This window comes from Procambarus clarkii, chromosome 73 (genome assembly GCF_040958095.1).
Source record: "Procambarus clarkii isolate CNS0578487 chromosome 73, FALCON_Pclarkii_2.0, whole genome shotgun sequence".
NCBI lineage: Eukaryota > Metazoa > Arthropoda > Malacostraca > Decapoda > Cambaridae > Procambarus > Procambarus clarkii.
In genome coordinates this window covers 23,005,864-23,028,659 of record NC_091222.1, presented here as the reverse complement: position 1 = coordinate 23,028,659, position 22,796 = coordinate 23,005,864, and the positions used below count along the sequence as shown (strand labels likewise).

General features: G+C 42.7%; 1 long non-coding RNA gene across 1 annotated transcript in view; it reads left to right on the top strand.

Annotated features, from left to right (window-relative positions):
• The window catches only part of LOC138356530 (uncharacterized), an 83,142-nt gene that overhangs the window by 41,472 nt on the left and 18,874 nt on the right, over window positions 1-22,796 (top strand). Inside the window, exon 2 of the long non-coding RNA XR_011224499.1 lies at window positions 5,155-5,310. This is a non-coding gene — a long non-coding RNA (uncharacterized lncRNA). The remainder of the gene's footprint in view (window positions 1-5,154; window positions 5,311-22,796) is intronic.

The following is a 22,796-nucleotide window of genomic DNA, read 5'->3' as shown; positions in this document are numbered from 1 at the left end:
GTGCCGAGTCCTTGGTGCTTTCTTCGTGGCCTCACGACGTGTCCTCTGAGAATACCGAGCCTACCCTGGCCACAGGTCAGCCACAACACAGGTCCACTGGGGGCACCGTCGTGGAGGCCGTCAACCACACGTCCAGCAGGTCTGCTGGCAGGTACTGAGCCACCAAGGCTGGTACGGCCACTCCACGAACGATAAAAGGGGTACGCCCTAGACAGGAGTCTCGTGTGATATCACCAATCACCCTCCTGTCCTCAATACCCCAGTGGATTATCGTCTCCAACCGTCGGTCCCGGGTAAATCCTTTCACTGCCACTCCATTGGCAGGCTTAACACACCACAGTGTTCTTCCGGGGGGACGACGTCACAACAGCTGCAGCAAACTTCACAGTATGGAGACTGGCTGCCTCGGGTAGACTGACTACACCTTCAACACAGTGGTCCCAGGTTGGCTCTGTAAGCAGACACGTCATTAATAACCGGGACACTAATACACCACACTCACAGGCTCAGATACAAACGCCCGACATATCCAGTCCATAGATGGCGCTGACGTCGGAGCACCACCTTACCAGAGGTCAGGAGCGGCGGTGTTGAGCGCTGAACCAGACTGGAAACTGGTCCTCGAGGCCAGTACACGCTGTCCTCACTAGGTGTCGTCGTCCGTTTGGCGGGGGTTTCGGGAGCTGACCCACAGATGGCGTAGTTGTTACTGCTCCTTGCTTGGATGCTGGATCCGGGTTCGTAACAATCTCTAGTGCTATTATGTCAACTTCTTGTGGATTGGCAGTCATTATTTCGTTCACCTTTTGGTGTTCTTTTACCAGCACAGCAACACCACCGCCTTTCCTAATTTTTCTGTCCCGTCTCCAAATTGAGTAGCCCCTTGGGAATATGACCTCATTTAAAATTACATCTTCAAGTTTTGTCTCCGTGAGTGCAACATTGTCTGGTGTCTGCAGCTGTATTACATCACTTAACTCCAGTATCTTCGATCTCACTCCATCTATGTTGGTGTTTGCAATCTTCAGGAACTTGTTCCCCCTCTCCTTATTCTTCACTCCCCCTCTCTCTATTGATTTTGTTGGTTTGCCTTTATGTACCGCTTTACTGGTTTGCCTACCCCTATCACTTTGTAGAAAAAAGAATTTATTTCTTCTTCATTCCTGCTCTCATTTAAATGTTTTGCCTCGGCGAGGTTCAGTTTCAGCTTCTCTCTATCTTCTTTTGAAAGATCTCGTCTTAACGACCACCCTTTCCCATCCTCATCACTTTGTAATTTTCTAGCATTCCTTAGTACTTCTTCCATCTGTTTGGCACCGTTTAGGGTGATCCTCAAAGGTCGATCTTTCCCTTTTACGTACCTGCCTATTCTCCTGTAGTCGCACACATTCTCTATGGTTGTAAGACCTTCCACGAGGCCAACAATTTTATCTACTACTTTAGCTTCTTCTACAGCTCTTTCTGACCTAGATGTTATCGCCTTTTCTTTGCAGCCAAAAATGATCAGGGACTTACTCCGATCAACTGTGTTTTGCACCAACTTCGGGTTAGATGCCAATTCTTTTCTCACTTCCAGCCTATTGTTTGTTTTATCTTGGTTGCTGCAGTGTTTGACTTCCTTTACTGCTTCTTCTATTTTTTCCTTCTCCTTGGCCACTTGTGCATAAGTGAGTTGCATATCTTTCTTGCACTGTTCTATTCCCTGTGTAACTTCCTCCATCTGTGCTGACAAAAGCTGTTTCTCCTGTTGAATTTCCTTGCCTAACCTATTGTAGTCATTTATGTTTAAATTTACTTTAACTTCTTCCAAAGCTATTTTTAAGAGTTTATTTTCTTCTTCCATGGCTTTGCAATTTGTTTCCAATTGATTCTTATCCTTGCGCAAGTCTTTCACTAAACCCTCAAGACATAAAACTTTGCTATTCAAATGGTCATTACTTTCTTTCAATTTACTAATTATTTCTACATGAGAGTTCACTATAGTATCTAAATTTACAAACTTGATATGTAGACTGCTAATATCAATGCTTTCTTCATTGAATCCCTCAAAATCAAGCTCTGTTTTGTTTTTCCCCTTGCCAGTGGCCATCTTGAATGTTCTTCTCTGCACTGTAAACACTTGGGCAACTTTTTCTCATCCAATTTTTCACTTCCCTTAGCACTTTCCTGTTATCTCACGTATTTTTCAAGAGCACTATACCTTTGTTCTCTGGGACACCACTCACTACCATCAACCTGTACTACAATACTTAGGATTGTTGAAATATGCTGGAGCTCCTCTGCTGGAAGTGTTGACCCTAGGGGTGTCACCTTTTGATCACACACACACACACACACACACACACACACACACACACACACACACACACACACACACACACACACACACACACACACACACACTTCTGGAAACTGGAAAATATTGGAGGGGTGACAGGTAAGCTTCTATCATGGATGAAAAATTTTCTGACTGATAGAAAAATGAGGGCAGTAATCAGAGGTAATGTATCGGAATGGAGAAATGTCACAAGTGGAGTACCACAGGGTTCAGTTCTTGCACCAGTGATGTTTATTGTCTACATAAATGATCTACCAGTTGGTATACAGAATTATATGAACATGTTTGCTGATGATGCTAAGATAATAGGAAGGATAAGAAATTTAGATGATTGTCATGCCCTTCAAGAAGACCTGGACAAAATTAGTATATGGAGCACCACCTGGCAAATGGAATTTAATGTTAATAAATGTCATGTTATGGAATGTGGAATAGGAGAACATAGACCCCATACAACCTATATGTTATGTGAGAACTCTTTAAAGAATTCTGATAAAGAAAGAGATCTAGGGGTGGTTCTAGATAGAAAACTATCACCTGAGGACCACATAAAGAATATTGTGCAAGGAGCCTATGCTATGCTTTCTAACTTCAGAATTGCATTTAAATACATGGATGGCGATATACTAAAGAAATTGTTCATGACTTTTGTTAGGCCAAAGCTAGAATATGCAGTTGTTGTGTGGTGCCCATATCTTAAGAAGCACATCAACAAACTGGAAAAGGTGCAAAGACATGCTACGAAGTGGCTCCCAGAACTGAAGGGCAAGAGCTACGAGGAGAGGTTGGAAGCATTAAACATGCCAAAACTAGAATACAGAAGAAAGAGAGGTGATATGATCACTACATACAAAATAGTAACAGGAATTGATAAAATCGACAGGGAAGATTTCCTGAGACCTGGCACTTCAAGAACAAGAGGTCATAGATTTAAACTAGCTAAACACAGATGCCGAAGAAATATAAGAAAATTTACCTTCGCAAATAGAGTGGTAGACGGTTGGAACAAGTTAAGTGAGAAGGTGGTGGAGGCCAAGACCGTCAGTAGTTTCAAAGCGTTATATGACAAAGAGTGCTGGGAAGACGGGACACCACGAGCGTAGCTCTCATCCTGTAACTACACTTAGGTAATTACACACACACACACACAGACAGAAGAAAAAGAGGTGATATGATCACTACATACAAAATAGTAAAAGGAATTGATAAAATCGACAGGGAAGACTTCCTGAGACCTGGAATTTCAAGAACAAGAGGTCATAGATTTAAACTAGCTAAACACAGATGCCGAAGAAATATAAGAAAATTCACCTTCGCAAATAGAGTGGTAGACGGTTGGAACAAGTTAAGTGAGAAGGTGGTGGAGGCCAAGACCGTCAGTAGTTTCAAAGCGTTATATGACAAAGAGTGCTGGGAAGACGGGACACCACGAGCGTAGCTCTCATCCTGTAACTACACTTAGGTAATTACACTTAGGTAATTACACACACACACACACTTATACACACACACACATATTATACACATATATATTATACACACACACCTTTTGTGTGTAATTACCTAAGTGTATGGTAATGGTAAACTGAGGGGCGGAGGGGCGACAAACCACGCGCTAGGTCGGCTTGAATGCATATCAACAAACTCATGTTCCGAGGAAACCCTCGTCTTCCGAGACAAATTTTCCGAGGAAATCCTGCTCGTATTCCGAAAAACTCGCATACAGGGACACTCGTATTCCGAGGTGCCACTGTAGTTCATGCTCTCATAAAAGACGAATTGCGTTACAGTCTAAATAAAATAGACATTATTGCTGCTTACAGAGTAGGCAAAAAAAAAATCCATCAAGACAAAACCAGAGAAAAGTTCGCCTCAAGCTAGCTACCCAGTCCATCAAATCTAATCTTGTCCGGACAGCTGTATCCCAACAAAAGGGGATTTTCATCAACGAGTGCTTGACTAGAAAAAGACAGCAACTCCTCCACCGCCTGCATCAAATCCGTAATCAAAACCCTGATGCGATTCATCAGTGCTTCGTTAGAGATGGCATGATAAAAGTGAGAAAGACTTCTGAAGGTAAATTGTTTACAATTGCTAATGAGGATAACTTCAACACTTTTCTCTCCCAATGTGGTTTGTCTCACCTTATTATCCAAAATTCTAATTCAAAATTCAAATGTTTCTTCAGGTAAAGTACATAAATGCAAGGTGTGATGCAAATATTGATGAATTTATAAGATAGACCTAGTACATACAATGCCTAATGTCACTATTATGCAAAGCATTTCAGGCTGGAAAAACACTAAAGACTAAAACTTAATACTAATTGAGATTAGAGTATAAAATGTGTTGATATATAGTATATAGTATAAAAATATATAGTATAAATATATATAGTATAGTATATATATAATATATAGTATAAAAAATCCCTCTCAATGAGTCAACATAATTTACCCCTTCGTCACCTAGTGCGGGCTAGGTAGCCAAAGTCTCTTTGTTACACTGTTTTTTAAATTAAATCTTAATTTAATTTATATTAATCATTTATTGGACTTAATTAATTGAGTTAATATTTTATTATTTTTTATCAATATTTTATATTATCCGAGTTTGATTCCTCGATTCATCGAGGAATCAAACTCGGTCCCATAGGGGAATTATAGAATATGAACACCGGTCAGCTGATAAAATCAGTACTAGGAATTTGGCACATATGAAAGATTCAGAGAAATGGATTAAGTACTCACATTAATTATACCAGTATGACACTCGTTGACATTCACACTCATTAATTTCCCTGCTGTTGATTGTAGACACAGGAGATGACTGAGTGAGGTGAGGTTTTGGATGGCGGAATGCTACACTCAGGGTAGCGAGGTGAGACGTGGCTGGGTGAGGTGCGGCTAGACCCTGGGCCTGAGACAGCGGGCGTGACGGGTGGTGTAGGACCCACGCGCGTGTCACTAGAGGTGAGAGTCGCCTAGTTTTCACACTAATAGACTAGGAAACACGCTCACAATTATACACCGGTTTATACACAAGCGTGTTTATTACTGAAGGCCAACTGAATGCTCGCTGGGATGGATTTGGGGCACCACGTGGGGTGCACCGGGGAACAATAGAGTGCACGAAAAATAATCAGAGTCCATACTCTCACAATTTCAAGATTAAGACACAATCTTCACTCAAACACTTAGAATCGCATCTCCAGATTATTTTCTCACAGTTTACTGAGCAATAAAATGACGTATCACTCTCGGTGAAGCCAATGACACACGATTACTCTGCACAGTCCAGTTGCCCCTGTAGGTAACGCATGTGATAGCTGAGATTTCACTCGTATCTTCATTAATGACTTCTGATGGCGCCCTGCAATTACTGGATTCTGCAAAGACAGTCGTAGAGCAGCGTAGAATCACTTCAGCTAGTTGAATTCTGATGTAGATAGGAATAGACTCCTGCTCTGGCTGGAACAGTGGTATAGGCATGCACACAGCTCGGCTAGGTCCTTCAGAATAGCGCATTCGGGCGGGAAAGACTGACACCGCGGCTCCCCTTGCGGTGCCAGGCTCGACCAATAGCATTCGAGCCTGGGTTAGGCCAATGGTGCCTCCCTCCAATCTGGGCAAACCTGCCAGTGATGTGACGTGACAGCGACCGTTGGCTCTCACAGGGGTCGGGCGAGGGCCTCCTGTCTATCTCCTTCCTGTTGCTTTGCGCCTATATTACAGAATTCAGGCAAAACCTGTAGCTATTCACAGAGAACTGCTACAGCATCAAAGGTTGGTTCCTTGAAATGCTGAATACACCGGCTTTCCAAAGACCCCCAATTTTGTCCTCCTATCTCCTATACCAAGGGAGATAGGTTCCTGTGAACACCTGTGCACATTCCAGATATTTCTAAGGTCAAAATATCAATTTTCTCCTATCTACTATGTGCAAGCTAGCCCAGAGATGCAATCTCTAACAAAGGGTAAGAGGTGTCCTACTTAACCCTTTAGTTGTGCAAGATATCATATGATGCGTTGAGTGACTTGCAGTAAATTGCGCTCGGCATCATATGATGTTTTGGAGAACCCCGCAAGATTTAAACGGCCCGCGGATACACAGGGTTCACCACACCTTCATCAGGGCTCTTGTAAACAGATGCCATTTAAAAAAAAAATCGTGGGTCAAATTCCCGGGTGTGAGGGGCCTCAGTATTGAGTGAGCTACCAAGCCTGACGCACGCAGCATGAGCTCACAGTACTGCTGTTCAGCTTGTGACCACAGCATCGCCTAAAAATGCCATAATATACATGTTCTTGCTATTATTTAGCGATGATATTATTACAGAAGACCCCCTGACTGTGATAAAACTGACCAGGGTTCTGATAATAGCAGGATTGTGGTGTTATTTAGCGCTGTGCTCCTTGGAGGAAGGAGTAATGCTGTGGGAGGGAGGGTGGTGGCGTTGTTTTCTGACTGTGTGTGGCCACCATTTATTGACTGCACTCACAATTCAGCTTAGTGGTTCGCTATGGTGAACACAAATGTAGATACTTATATGTAACATGTGTATAGAGTGTAATAACAGCAATAGGAGTAGGATGGGAGCCGCCATTTTGGTGAGGGAGGTGCATCGTCTGCACGACTTATCATGTTGTTTACTGGTGACCACTATGGTCTTTGGGCACCATACCAATTTACTTGTACAAGTATGGTGAATAAAACAGGTAGATACTTATATATAATGTGTGTATCTAGCGTAATAACACCACAAACAGTATTGTTGGAGGAGAAATATTAGTGTGTCTGGACTTGAGGGCGGTTGCCACCAGCTGACTTGTGTGAGTAGCTACGTCTTTGTGCCTTTACTTACCATACAAGTTTAGATGTACAGTTTTGGTGAACAAAACATGTAAATTCTTATATATAAAGTCTGTATATAAAAGCAAAAACAGTATGGTGGGAGGAGAATGGTGGCAAGTCAGGTGAGGTGAGGGAGGGAGGGAGGGAGTGGCAGCCAGTGGCAGGCTGTCACTGCTACTGCCACTCAGCATACCAACTTAGTAGTTCATTATGGTGAACACGAATGTAGATACTTATATATAATATCTGATAGTGAATAAAAGCAAAAACAGTATGGTGGGAGGAGAATGTGGGCGAGTGAGGTGTTGAGGGAGTGAGTGGCAGCGAGTGGCTGGTTGGTTTGTGGCGGTCACTCCTCGTTACTTTTTGACTCATAATAGCAACTTAGTGGTTCGTTATGGTGAACAAAACATGCAAATACTTATATATAACCTGTGTATACAGTGGAACCTCTATTAACTAGTGGCTCTATTAACGAGTTTTTCCAGTAACGAGCAAGCCACTCGCAGCAAATTTGTCTCTATTGACGAGCTCGCCTCTATTAACGAGTGAAACCACATGGCGCTTCCTAGCGTCTCGCGGGATCTCACAAATTCTCTGACGCCTCTGACGCCAGTGTTGTTGTTGTATCTCACACGACAAGCATCCCTCTGGATTTATTTGAGCTTTTCTTTGGGTTTTTAGTGGTTTTGCGACTACAATTTGTAACACACGATGTCTCCAAAGAAGCTGCTTGCTAAAGATAGTGTTGTCAAGAGGAAGAAAGACACAATTACTGTGGATTTAAAGAAGGAAATTATAGCAAAGCATGAGTGTGGTGACTGTGATTGATCTCACAAGGAAGTATGGCAGGTCCTCATCAACAATTTACACCATTAGTAAGGGAATGAGGAGGTAAGGGAGGATGCTGCCTCTTAAACTGAGATCAGGGAAGTGTTTGGAATGTTTGAAAAGGTGAACGCATTCTTGGAAAAGCTGCCCTGATAAAGCAGTGACAACCCGGTGTGTCAAAATGTTTAATTAATTTATCACTTTGTGATAACACTTTATGAAAGTGTTATCACTTTCGCAGGTATATGTCGCTTGAACATAACACACTTTTTTTCTCTTGAATGCACCCAAACACCGCGCTCAAGCGTCATTTGAGCAAATATTTCTATAAAATCCAATTCTTATCCGATCGACTTGGGGATTGTATACAAGTTTGCCATGAAATTTCCGTTTTCTTTAATAACCACATTCCCTATTTGAGAAAACGGCATTGTATTGTATCTTCGGGGTAAGACTATTATATTGTTGACACACCGAGTGTAATCAACGTAGTTTTTTATTTGGTGCTGGTCTAACGCATCCTTGTGTGACATTTGAAATGAAATTTGGGTGAAATTCCCAAGAAGAGAGAGTCTGCCTGACTCAGAGGTGGATTCTCCTTCCACACCATAACCCCTCTCCTCCTTCCCACCTCTCCATCGTCTCCCTCAAGCCAGCAACTACTCTTCATAAGGTAAAGTAAATATTAAAACACTACAACAAAACATTTATATTTACATGTGCAGTATTATATTTACATAAAAAAAAGTCATACAAGTATGGATGTTTTTGGGAGTGGAACGGATTAAATTTATTTCCTTTATTTTAAATGGAGAAATTTGTTTCCAAAGACGAGTTTTCCAGGTAACGAGCTCGGTGCCAGAACGGATTAAACTCGTTAATAGAGGTTCCACTGTATAGTGTAATAACCGACAAAGTATTTGTTCACTGTTTGATGAACATAATTGAATCAACAATATGCACACCATATTTTTGAGTACAGCGATGATTCACTCATTTTATTATATAAATATATCACACTACACACTATTGAATAATATTACAGAAAAAAAACTATGAAAAATCAATCAAGAGACATTGAAATAATTAGGTAATTACCTCTTTGTGGCAACTCCGGCCTGACAGCTGGCGAGCAACAGACCGTCTGGGATGCACGCTGAGTCAGCGCCTGTTTTTTGCCAGACTTCCCCACCCTATAGCGGGCAATATTACGATTTACGTAAGGGGCACTTACGATTTTTTTATTATTTTTCCCATGATCAGTGAACACAAATTAACAGGTTTAGAAGAACTTTTTTTTTTTTTTTTTTTTTTTTTTTTTTTTTTTTTTTTTTTTTTTTGGTATACACCTGTGGGTGACAAATGCTAAATAGCCAGGCACCATTTAAGGGTTAAACTAGAGAGTACTTACAGAGTTGTCACTCTTTGTGCTCTGAAAAGAAAGGTACAGTGGTACCTCGGAACACGAGTGTCCCTGTATGCGAGTTTTTCGGAATACGAGCAGGATTTCCTTGGAAAATATGTCTCGGAAGGCGAGGGTTACCTCGGAACGCGAGTTTGTTGATACACGTTCAGGGCGACCTAGCTTGTGGTGGTTCGGCGATCGTTGCCCCTCCTCCCCTCAGTATACGGTTGTCTCGCGCCCAGTGACTATCCCACATCAATTCTTCACCTGGATTTTCAGTGTTTTGTTGGATTTTTGGTCATTTGACTATACAATTTGTTATTATATATCTCACCATGGGTCCCAAGAAAGCCAGTGGTAAGGATCAAGGCCAGAAAGCCCATGTGAGGATGACAATAGAGGAGAAACAAGAGATCATTCGGAAGCATGAGAATGGTACACGTTTTGTTGAACTTTGTAGGCAGTACAACAAAGCCACATCAACAATATGCACTATACTTAAGAAGAAAAATGAGATTATGAGTGCTAAAGTGGCAACAGGAGTAAGAACAATGACGAAACAAAGACCACAAATACTTGAAGAAGTGGAAAAGTTGTTATTAATTTGGATACACGACAAGGAATTAAGGGGTGATAGTGTTTCACAGGCCATCATTTGTGAGAAAGCCAGGGTATTGCACGAAGACCTTCTAAAGAAAACCCCTGCAACGAGTGATGCAGATACGAAAGAGTTTAAAGCAAGCAGGGGCTGGTTTGAAAAATTTAGAGGGAGAAGTGGTATCCATAGTGTTACAAGGCATGGGGAGGCAGCCAGCTCAGACAAACTAGCCGCTGGACGATTTATTGAGGAATTTAAAGAGTTTGCAGAGGCTGAGGGATACCTACCGCAACAAGTGTTTGATTGTGACGAAACAGGACTGTTTTGGAAAAGAATGCCTAAGAGGACATACATTACCAAGGAGGAAAAATCCTTGCCCGGACACAAGCCTATGAAAGATAGGTTTACGCTTGTGCTGTGTTCAAATGCGAGTAGCGATTTTAAAATTAAACCCTTGCTAGTGTATCATTCTGAAAATCCAAGGGTTTTCAAACAGTATAAAGTGCAGAAAACCCATTTGTGTGTGATGTGGAAGGCTAATAAAAAAGCATGGGTGACAAGGCTTATTTTTTTGGAGTGGGTGAATGAAGTGGTGTGCCATGCCATAGAAAAATATCTGCAGGAGAAACATTTGCCACTCAAAGCCGTGCCTCTCCTCGACAATGCTCCTGCTCATCCTCCAGGCTTGGAAGATCATTTGTTGCCCAGATACAATAAATTCCTCAAAGTTAAATTCCTTCCTTCTAACACCACTCCTCTAATTCAGCCTATGGACCAGAAAATCATAGCGAATTTTAAGAAACTTTATGAAAGGGCACTTTTCCGGAAATGTTTTGAAGTGACTGAAGCCACAAACCTCACCCTCAAAGAGTTCTGGAAACACCATTTTAACATTTGTAGTGCTTTAAAACTCGTTGACAAAGCCTGGCAAGAAGTGACTCAAAAAACACTGATCTCTGGCTGGAGAAAATTGTGGCCTGAATGTGTGAGAGAACTAGACTTTGAGGGGTTTGAGCCTGGAAATGATGCGCCTATTATTGACGAAATTGATACTCTGGGCTGGCAAATGGGCTTGGAATTGGATGATGATGATGTGGAGTTGATGGAAGAACACAATGAAGAACTGACCACCGAAGAACTCCAAGCCCTTCAACAGGAACAGCAAGACAACGCAGCTGATGATTCTACAGTGGAGGAGGATGAGGCAGTAGTAGCGAATGTCCCTTCTGCAGAAATTAGGAAGGTGTGTCAGATGTGGGAAGAGATTCAAACAATTGTTGAAAAGACTCACCCAGAGAAAGCTGTAGTAAGCCGTTGCCTTAATCTTTTCAATGGCAATGTGATGCCTTACTACAGAGACAGCTTGCGAAGAAGGGAAAAGCAAGCTTCCATAGACAGATTTGTGGTGAGGAAATCGAGCAGTGAGCCTTAACCAGGACCTAGTGGCACTCAGATAAAACGTGCCAGGGAGTGCACACCAGAAAGGTCCTCACTGCCTGATGTGATAATGGAAGGGGACTCCCCTTCCAAACAGTAACTCCTCTCCTCCTCCCCCCTCCTCACCATCTTCCATACGCCTACAGCATTCAACAGCAAGGTAAGTAATAACTTGAACATAGTTTTGTAGGTTTATTTAGATTAATTAGGTATAAAAATTTAGTTTGATGTGGGGTTTTTGGGGTAGTCAGGAACGGATTAATTAATTTCCCATTATTTCTTATGGGGAAATTAGCTTTGGAATACGAGCCGTCTTTGGGAATGGATTAAACTCTTAAACCGAGGTACCCCTATAACTCCCTACCTATGTAAGTACCATGATCTCTGACCAGAGTGTAGGGGTGCGGAGAGTGTCAATACTGACGAGAACTGCTGTATGGGTCCGAACCGTACAGGGAAGTCCTAAATGCAAGAGGAACTACGATCCAGTACTTCCTCCTAAGTTCGGATTGCAAAAAGTAGGTGTAATAGCCTGGAGACTGACCAAAGTACTGGAGTACCCAAGGGGGTGATCCGCCTGAGTGAGAGCCTCTTCTGTAGGAATGAGAATAAGGTGGAAATCACAGGATATAGCAAAGATTATTAGACAACCAATTACAAGTATGAACTTGGCCACTAAACATCCACATAATCCAAAGTCAATCAAACAGTCATAAATTGCTACACCTGGAATGTTTAACGTATTAAGCACCATAAAAATACTCAAACAGGACTTCTAAAAAAACAAATATGTGTTAAAGCCAAGTACAACTAACACAACTTTAAGTGAAGGATTTAGGAGCCTTACCTGAACAAGGCTCTTAGGACAGGCACCCACTTTTAATGAGATGTAAAAATGAAAGAATAGAGCAGTGGCTATTCTAGCTGGTGGAATGCCAATCACATTAAATAAAAAAAAGTAAATAAAACTGCTTCTGACCTCTTGATGGTGTGAGAGTTGCAGGAAAAATTTAAAAAAAATAAAAAACTTAAATATTTAATATAACAAAATGACTTTAACAACAAATAATACAATTTCTCTATGATACTTGGCAAGAACACAAAACAATGCAAAAGAAATATAAACCTGTGACAGTTACGTTAACAGCAAAATTAAAGGTGCAGGACATACACTTTATACAAGAGTTGCTCGAGTCTACCAACACCCAGAGGAGCAAGAGTAGGTCTTGCAGCTTGGAGCAGTAAGAGTATTCTAAAGTCTGGCTGGTGGTGAGCTGCTTATATAGGCGACCAGGCCTTATTGTAGGTGGCACTGATGTGCATGTAACTATCGGTGGCAGTCTTAAACGAGTGGTTAGGCTGATGAGTGAAGTTGGTCCCAGACAGCAGGTGTCCAGGTGAGTCTGGTACTTGAGGGGGGAGGGTAGTGGTGGTGTCTGTCTAGACACGGCTTCTGAGTACATATTGTTATTGTTCTTGATGTTAGCTGCATACTCCAGTGTAAGAAATTATGTTGTTGAATAGGCAGTAAAAATTCCAATTCCAATGTTTATTCAGGTAAAGTACATACATACAAGAGGTTATACAAAAATTGATAGATTTATAGATAGAGCTAGTACATACAATGCCTAAAGCCACTATTACGCAAAGCGTTTCGGGCTGGAATAGGCACAATCTCCTTGCCTAAGCAAGGGATTTCCATAACACACTGCTCACTATTGAAAAACATTACTGCAAAAAATTAAGACAAAATTAATCAGAGACATTTAAATAATTAGGTAATAATATCTTTGTGGCAACTACAGCTTGACAGCTTGGGCGGAGCAGACCTCCACTAGCACTTACTTTGTCAACTCCTATTTTTTGACAGAATTCCCCACCCTATTGCGGCCAAAATATGCCACCTACGATTTTTTTTTATTATTTTTCCCGTGATCAGAGAACACAAATGAGCATTTTTATAAGACAAAATACTTTTTTGATTTTTTGTTGTTGTTATTGCTGCGTCTGTGGCTGTTGATGTCCAAATAACCCAGAGCAGCTTAAGGGTTAACCTTTAGACCGCGCAATACATATATATATGATTTGACAAAAAATAATTTAACATAAATTTTTAAAACTTGCACAAACACTTTTCAATTTTTTTTGCATAATCAACTAGGCAAATGCTTCAACTTTGTCTAAATGATCACAGCATAACTTGAAAAGCAAGAGAATCAAAATTTATTTTAAAATTGAATATTGAGAACTTCAGATATTCGATTCAGTATAAAAAATATGAACTATCACATTTGTTCAGCTGATAAGTTAACCAAAGAATTTGCCTTTAACCCTTCAATTGCGCATCACATCATATGATGCTTTGACCGACTTGCAGTAAATTGCGCATCGCATCATGTGATGCTTTGGAGTACTACGCAAGATTTAAATGGCCCGCGGATACACTGGGTTCACCACACCTTCATCAGGGCTCTTGTAAACAGACGCCATTTTTTTTAAAAATCGTGGGCCAAACTCCCAGGTGTTAGGGGCCTCAGTATTGAGTGAGCAACCAAGCCTGACGTACGCAGCATGAACTCACAGCACTGCTGTTCAGCTTGTGACCACAGCATCGCCTAAAAATGCCATAATATGCTTGTTCATGCAATTATGTAGCGATGATATTATTACAGAAGACCCCTGACTGTGATAAAACTGACCAGGGTTCTGATAATAGCAGGATTGTGGTGATATTTAGCACTGTGCGCCATGGAGGGAGGAGTAATGCTGTGGGAGGGAGGGTGGTGGCGATGTCTTCTGACTGTGTGTGGCCATCTTTTATTGACTGCACTCACCATACCAGCTTAGTGGTTCGCTATTATGAACACAAATGTAGATACTTATATATAACGTGTGTATAGAGGGTATAAACAGCAAGAGGAGAAGGTTGGGAGCCGCCATTTTGGTGAGGGTGGAGCGTCGTCTGTAGGACTTACCATGTTGTTTACTGATGACTACGATGGTCTTTGGGCACCATACCAGTTTACTTGTACAAGTATGGTGAATAAAACAGGTAGATATTTATATATAATGTGTATATAGCGTAATAGCACCACAAACAGTATTGTAGTAGGAGAAATATTAGTGTGTCTGGCCTTGAGGGCAGCAGCCATCAGCTGTGTGAGGTCCTACGTCTTTGTGCCTTTACTCACCATACAAGCTTTGATGTACAGTTATGTTGAACGAAACATGCAAATACTTATATATAACCTGTGTATATAGTGTAATAACCGACAAAGTATTTGTTCACTGTTTGATGAACATAATTTAATCATTTTTGTGTACAGCGATGATTCACTAATTTTATTATATACAGTACAACCTCGATTCAACGTTCTATATGGGACCGACCCCAGTTCGTTGGAGCGTTCGTTGGATTCGTTGCAAGAGGTGACTTTCAGGAGGCGTTTGCATCAGTGTCTTTATTTTTCTTGTAGACAATAAAAATGCATTATCATATTATATACTGTACCTATATATTATTACTCTACTAACAAATACTGTTACATTTGTTATTTACTTCATTGTTGGAGTTAAGTTAATCTTGAAGTCTCATGGAGTTGTGAATACTGTACAGTAAATACATACTGTAGTGTATTATGCTGTTAACACTGTGTTGAGTAGTTCTGTTGCATGTTGAGTACTACAATAAAGTTTATGAAAACTATTGTACACTAAAATTACTGCAACTTTAATTTTAACACTATATTTTGATTTGTCAAGAGGCTGGAGTGTTCATTCCGCGACTTTGTTGGACATATCGGCACAATCAAGGAACATCTGTGCACCATGTCGGCTCCAAATGCACTCATTGTGTCAGTGATGGCTGACTGGTGGGTGGATGGGCAGGCAGGCTGGCAGGGAGGGAGGCAGGCAGGCAGGGAGGGAGGCAGGAAGGCAGGGAGGGAGGCAGGAAGGCAGGGAGGGAGGCAGGGAGGGAGGGAGGCAGGCAGGCAGGGAGGGAGGCAGGCAGGCAGGGAGGGAGGCAGGCAGGCAGGCAGGGAGGGAGGCAGGCAGGCAGGCAGGCAGGCAGGCAGGCAGGCAGGCAGGCAGGCAGGGAGGCAGGCAGGCAGGCAGAGCTTGGGAGGGAGGCAGGCAGGCAGAGCTTGGGAGGGAGGCAGGAAGGGAGGCGGGCGGGCAGGCAGGCAGGCAGGCAGGGAGGGAGGCAGGCAGGCAGGGAGGGAGGCAGGCAGGGAGGCAGGCAGGCAGGGAGGGAGGCAGGCAGGCAGGGAGGCAGGCAGGGAGGGAGGCAGGCAGGCAGGGAGGCAGGCAGGCAGGCAGGGAGGGAGGCAGGCAGGCAGGCAGGCAGGGAGGGAGGCAGGCAGGCAGGCAGGCAGGGAGGGAGGCAGGCAGGCAGAGCTTGGGAGGGAGGCAGGAAGGGAGGCGGGCAGGCAGAACTTGTGAGGAAGAGGCAGGGAGGGAGGTAGGCACGGAGGGAGACAGGCACGGAGGGAGGCAGGGAAGGAGAGGATGGAGATGGATTGATGGAAGGATGGATGATTTGAGGGTGTGTGTGTGTATGGGCTGTTGGGGTGGGGGAGGTGTGTCGGTGGTGGTGAAGGGACTGACTCGGTGATAACCCTAACTCTGACCCAGTTAACTTTTTTTTAACTTGATTTGTTTCTTCAATTCTGGATGGATGGAGGGAGAAAGGGGATGGATGGAGAGAGGGAGGGAGGGAAGGATGGATGGAGAGAGGGAGGGATGGAGAGAGGGAGGGAGGGAGGGCTGGAGAGAGGGAGGGATCGAGGGAGGGCTGGAGAGAGCGAAGGAGGTCTGGAGAGAGCGAGGGAGGGCTGGAGAGAGGGAGGGATGGAGAGTGGGAGGGAGGGATGGAGAGAGGGAGGGATTGAGGGAGGGAGGGAGGGATGGAGAGAGGGAGGGATTGAGGGAGGGAGGGAGGGAGGGAGAGAGAGAGTGAGAGAGAGAGAGAGAGAGAGAGAGAGAGAGAGAGAGAGAGAGAGAGAGAGAGAGAGAGAGAGAGAGAGAGAGAGAGAGAGAGAGAGAGAGAGAGAGAGAGAGGGAGGGAGGGAGGGAGGGAGGGAGGGAGGGAGGGAGGGAGGGATGGAGAGAGGGAGGGAGGGATGGAGAGAGGGAGGGAGAGAGGGAGGGGTGGAGGGAGGGGTGGAGGGAGGAGTGGAGGGAGGGGTGGAGGGAGGGAGGGATGGAGAGAGGGAGGGAGGGAGGGATGGAGAGAGGGAGGGAGGTATGGAGGGAGGGAGGGAGGGATGAAACAAGCATGGTGTGTGTACATGGATTAGATCCGTCCAATCACGCTGGAGTTGTTCCAATAACATACAGTAATTTCTCAAAGAGCAGATGTCTATCATATTACAGTATATTTTTGGTTTTATTTAGTTTAGTTTATTTAGGTTAATAAAAAGCTATTAAAACACTGGTTTTAGAAATTATTTATTAATATGAAACTTTCAAAAGTCATGGGTCACTGAACTATGGCGACACACAGACGAAAGTGAGTGAAACCTCACTGTAAAGTGAGGTTTACAGTATAGTATTCTCTTATCTGTCCACCCTCACTCATCTTGTTTCATCACAGAAAATGTCTATAAGGAGATTTTACCACATGTAGCTAGGTAATCACGCTTCATCCTTTAAATTAATGTACAAAGATACGTGTGCCCCAAATCAGTGAACGAAAATCATGGAAACTCAGTTGTTCACTTGTGTGGATCACTCTGGCTGGTGTTTGTGTGTACCATTTTGGCTGGTGTTTGGTTCATATGGTTCACTTGTGTGATCCAACTTCTTATGAAGGAATTATTAATTGTAATCTGTGATAGAATGAGAAAGTTTTCCACCACTCTGTGAACTCTGTCCCAAAATCGTAAGCTTGTGGACCACTTGTGGTTCACATGTGTGATCCACTTGTGTGGACCACTTGTGTGATCCATTTGTGTGATCCAACTTGTCATATGAGAGAATTATTAATTGTAATCTGTGATAGAATGGGAAAGTTTTCCACCAGTCTGTGAACTCGTAAGTCTGGACATCGTAAGCAAATCCGAACATCCGTCGTTCGGCGATCCATTGTTCCTCGAACCGGGTGAGTAAATTCGGCCTGAAAAGTGTGTGAACTAGCCGGAGATTCGTTGAATCGAGGTTGTACTGTAAATATATCACACTATTGAATAATATTACAGCAAAAAAACTACGAAAAATCAATCAGAGACATTGAAATAATTAGGTAATTATCTCTTTGTGGCAACTCCGGCCTGACAGCTGGCGATCAACAGATCGCCTGGGACGCATGCTGAGTCAGCGCCTATTTTTTGCCAGAATTCCCCGCCCTATAGCGGGCAATATATGCCACTTACGATTTTTTTTATTATTTTTCCCGTGATCAGTGAACACAAATTAACAGGTTAGGAAGAAAAAATATATATATTTTTTTTTTTTGGTATGCGCCTGTGGGTGTCAAATGGTATATAGCCATGCGCCATTTAAGGGTTAACTTAGAAACTGTACTTATGGTCGATCTTGAAGCCATTTATGATGTGACAACTTATACTGAATTTTGTAACTAGCTAATCAAGATTGTAACTTGCTTAGCTAAATGAATTTTGGGGTTCAGTCCCTGAGCCCATTATGTGCCTCTGTAACCCTTTCCACTATCACCCACAAAATGGGTATAGGGTGCATAATAAATGAACTAAACTAACTGTTCATTTAATGTTATTATTCTCTCAGAATAGCATATGATCTTCATTTTCATCAAATTAGAATACAGGTTTTCAGTATAGTTTACTATAAAAAATCGTCAATAGGGCATTTGAAATATGCAGCAAATTTAGACCAAATTTTTTTTTTTAACTCCAAATGTATAAAGTTTATGAAAAATCCATTCTGAAGGGATTGTAGAACAGACAGCTGAGCACACAATATGTCAAAATAGTGAGAATCGGTCAGAAACTGAAATTTTAGAAGCCACTCAAAATTAAAACTCTATTTTCAGAGATAATTGAAGTTGAAGTTATCAACAATAAATAAAGGTATTTTTATTTTGTTAATTTAATTGTATGTTTTAATAAACATTGTTTGGCATTCATACTCGAATATGTGAAAGTTGTAGGTCAATATGTGTTGAAATGAAGTCAAGAAAATATAACTCCGAAAAAAGACAAAATATAGGGATAATTATAATGATTTAGGGGATATATTTAGGGTATACTTTACATAAGGGAAAAAGCTCTAATATGGTCCCTAATCATCAAAACAACTTAAAGAGACAAAGAAAATAGAGTTTGGAATCAGAAAAAATCTGCCAAAAAAAATTCAGTCCCAAGTTTTGCGAGTTGTGACTGTTTTATTTGTTGACCAATTTCATTCTATGTTCACATAGTTATGGAAACATATGCATTCTCCAGGATGTAAAGGTTACAATAAAATCAGATAATAAACACAGGAAAAAAAACTAAATTCGTAAAAAAAAAAAATCCCCTAAAAATTGTTTTTTGGGACATTGATGAAAGTAACATATAATAACATTGGACAATATATTTATATGATATATAACAAAATAGATCATATTAGCATAGTTATTCATTATTATTTGCATTATTATGTATTACTCAGCAATGATATAAAGGCACCAGCTGCATATCCACTTTGAGGGCACTTCTTACTACTATTGTTCTTATTTGAGCGTCAGACAGGTACTTGCATCTCTTTATTACTGCATAATCCTTCAGTTCCAGTTATTAGCTGTTCTCCTTATCAACAAAACGTTCTTATTTTTCAAAAATTCGTCTAAAATCAATTTCTGAAAATATTTTGATGAAAGTTTCATGACACTGAAGCCAAAAAGTTGGAGATTTGTTTAACATTTTTAAGTTATTTTTACCTTGAATATTTTTTGCTACTAGGCCCTCAATATGTGCGGTCAAAGGGTTAAGGGGGCCCGGTGCATGTGGAGAAGTTTCCAAATATGAAAAATAGAGAAAATTTTAAACAAATCTCCCATTGTTTGTCATCAGCATCGTGAAAATTTCATTCCAATATGTTAAGAAATGGATTTTTTACAAATTTTTACAAAATAAATGGGTTCGTGACGGGTGGCAACCGGTACTGATAACAACAATAACACCTCCTATTTACTGGAAATCAGGGTTAAAGAGATGCAAGCACCTGTCTGATGCACAAAGAAGATTAGTAGAAGTAAGGAGAGTCCACAAAGTGGATGTGCCGCTGGTGCCACCTGGAGGGCCAGACTTCACACAAAATTATGAGTTAGTATGTTATTATGCTGTATTCTATTATATATCATATAAATAAATTCCCCAATGGCAATATTTCTTATGTCCCTTTGTACAAAAGGGACAAGCTATCCAGGCTGATATGTATATCATTAGACTTTGGCATCAGTCAGTGTGGATGGAGTTTTAGGCCTACTGAGGACCACGAGCCAGAACCTGGCCCTCTCAGAGAGGTACGAGGAGCCTATAGAAATTCATATATGATTTAGAGCATTCTTTGTCTGCCATCGACTGGACCAGGCACCCAGAAAGGTAAACGCCTCAAAACAAACCCTATTCTGGTTAATACAACAAGAGAAGACTAACGAGTGGGCAGAACTCCCAAATTGAAAATGAGCATGACGTCTGTGCAGTTCCCGCCCCCCTTACTCGGGAAGGGGAAGGGGGAGCCCCGAACCACCGCACCGGTGATCCAACTATATGTTTTTAGGCTGATGTGATTGTGGCTCAGTTGTGCGACTCCAGCTTCTGATTCTCTCATGTTGTGCTCTGCCTTGTGTTCAGTACTGCTCTTACGATGGCGTGCGAGCTGGGAGTAACATTCACAGGTACTCGGGCTACGTGTGCTTAGGGTTCCCTTCCCTGTGTGCCCTGTAAGTACTGCCTTTGATTCTTAGGGTCATCTTCCACAAGTCACCTTGGGGTCTATCTCTGTGATCTTTTGCTGCTAGGTGATTTATCGCCCTGAGTGTTGAGAATTTTCCTCTCTTGTTTATCTTGGGGTAAGTGGTAATTTTTGCACTGGTGGGACGCGGGGTACTGCGCAGCTAGTTTTCACCTATTACAGCGGCTGGCTCTGTTCCTCCTGGAAACGTTATCCTCTTGTAGGGTTTTTCGTTTAATTTTTGTTTTGGCCTGGTAGGGGGGTCTACCTTTGTGTCCCTTTCCCCTGTTATGTTAGGATTTTGTTCTGTGCTTGGTGGTACCCCCTGCTTAGCCCCCATGAGTGGATGTGTGCCGGAGGTTCAGCTTTAGCAGTTTGTTTGGTTGACTTGGGCACTGGTTAGTAGTACCCCGCCTGGGCTTACGCTTAGTGATACCAGTCTAGGGGGCCCTGGGAATCCCCGCAGGGGCACACGGGGTCTGATGGATGCGACCCCTGGATCTCCACTCGTCTTGTGTAAGTTTTAAGGTTGCTCTGTCCCCCTGTCTCAGGGCGACACTCATTGTTTTTGCCTCCGTCATGCTGCCTGTTGGGTCGGTGACAACTTCAACCCAGAGTCCTGCGAGCACTGTCGCTTGTTTGTGTCTCAATTCACCCTATCTAATGATGACATTATTCAGGTGCAGGCGGCTAAGACGTTGCATGCTAGGTATAGGTTGCTGCAATGTTCTCGGTTGGTTGCTGCCCCGCTTTGCATATAGGGACCTGGACTTGGGGATGTTGGTCGCTTCGGCCTTGGTTCAGTCTGTACCCCCTTGTTTTTCCCCTGCTTTGGTTCATTCTGCACCCCACTCCCTCCCTCCCTTCCTTCCGGCTCTGAAGCATCTGCGAGCTTTGAAGTCCGGCAGGATTTAGAGGTTTTTGAGACTCGGGCAGTTTCGGGGGGGATTGCCTCTTCTGGGGAGGCGATGGAGGCATTCGAGTCTCTTCCTCCAGTCGTAGTGTTGGGGGTCTGAACAGTGGGCCTCTTTTCTTCCTGCTTTTCTGGCTGCCCTTTTTTTCTGTGAGATTGGGGCTCTCGAGGAAGACTCGCCCCCAGGGCCTGACGCGGAGGTTCCCAGGGTTGGGGAGGAATTGACTTTGACCCATTTGACCCTGCCCGGGTTTTCAAGCCCTCTGAGCGGGGCTTTCTGTTACAAGGAACGGGGTTTTCGTTTCCCCTTTCTGCATACGAGTTGGGTTTGGGTTTGGTTTCTTGTCCCTGCGGGTCCTTCGGTCCTATCCTTCTTGTGGGTCATTTTGGCCACTTTCTCAACATTATTCTCTAGGACAGGACATGTATTCTTTCAAAGTCATATCACAATCCTGTCAGAATAGTGTCAGACTCGCTTCCGATTCCTTATATCCTACGTCCACCTGATCCTGCATGTCCATTGGTTGCGTATGTCACTGGGCCCATATGAGCCTACATGATTTTGTGCTTGATTATCGAGGATCTTGAAGGTTCGAGAAGAACTTGGTAATTAAAAAACTATTGGAACTTCTGTTGATTTCTGGTGAGGATTCCCTCCCATCCTTTATAAGTATCGATGGCACTCTTCGTGCTCCTTCTCTTCTTTCAGAACTATATCTAATTATCATATACTCACAACTTCTCTCAATAATCAGTCTCGACAATACAAATAATAAATGAATAAACATTGTAGGTTACCCTCCCTGAAAAATGAGAGTAGCCAGCTCAGACCTCATGCATCCTGGGCGTGGCCTGAGGGAGATGCTTTTGTTTCTGGACAGTGTAAACGTGTTGGTGTTCTGCTCCTTTTCTCACGGGTAATACGCCGCACTTCCTAATCTTATATCACCAGTCATAACTCCCCAAGATGCTGGGGGAGTTCTGGACTTTATATATCAGGAAAATTCCTAGTACTTTTCTCTAAATAAGGGTGTCGTGGCCCACCTCTATACCACATCTAGTCTCCTCCTACTGCATACGCACCTCTCAACATAATCCGTTAATAATGCTCCCGGAATTTTACACTGCCAAGCTGTGATATAACGCTATAGTGCCTACACTCAACAAGAGAGGTTATACAGTCGAGCGACGCCATCGGCCAGGCACTGGTTATGTATTTTTGGGTGAGTGTTGGGTATTGTTTGTGGTATGTTGATTGGCCAAGTTGCATGCATCTTCATGTACTGCATCTTCATGCAGTACATGAAGTCAGTCAGTCAGGTGCTGTCACAGTGAGAGGTTGTGTTAGCTGGAGCTCTGGAGTAACATTATTATTGCAATAATGGAAGGATTAGTGAATGATTTGGTGAGTTTGGTTGGAGCTCTGAGAGCAGAAATTGATTCCCTGCGGGAGGAGGTACGATGGCTGAGACTTCGAGAGGAAACAAAGGAGGAGACCAGTGTT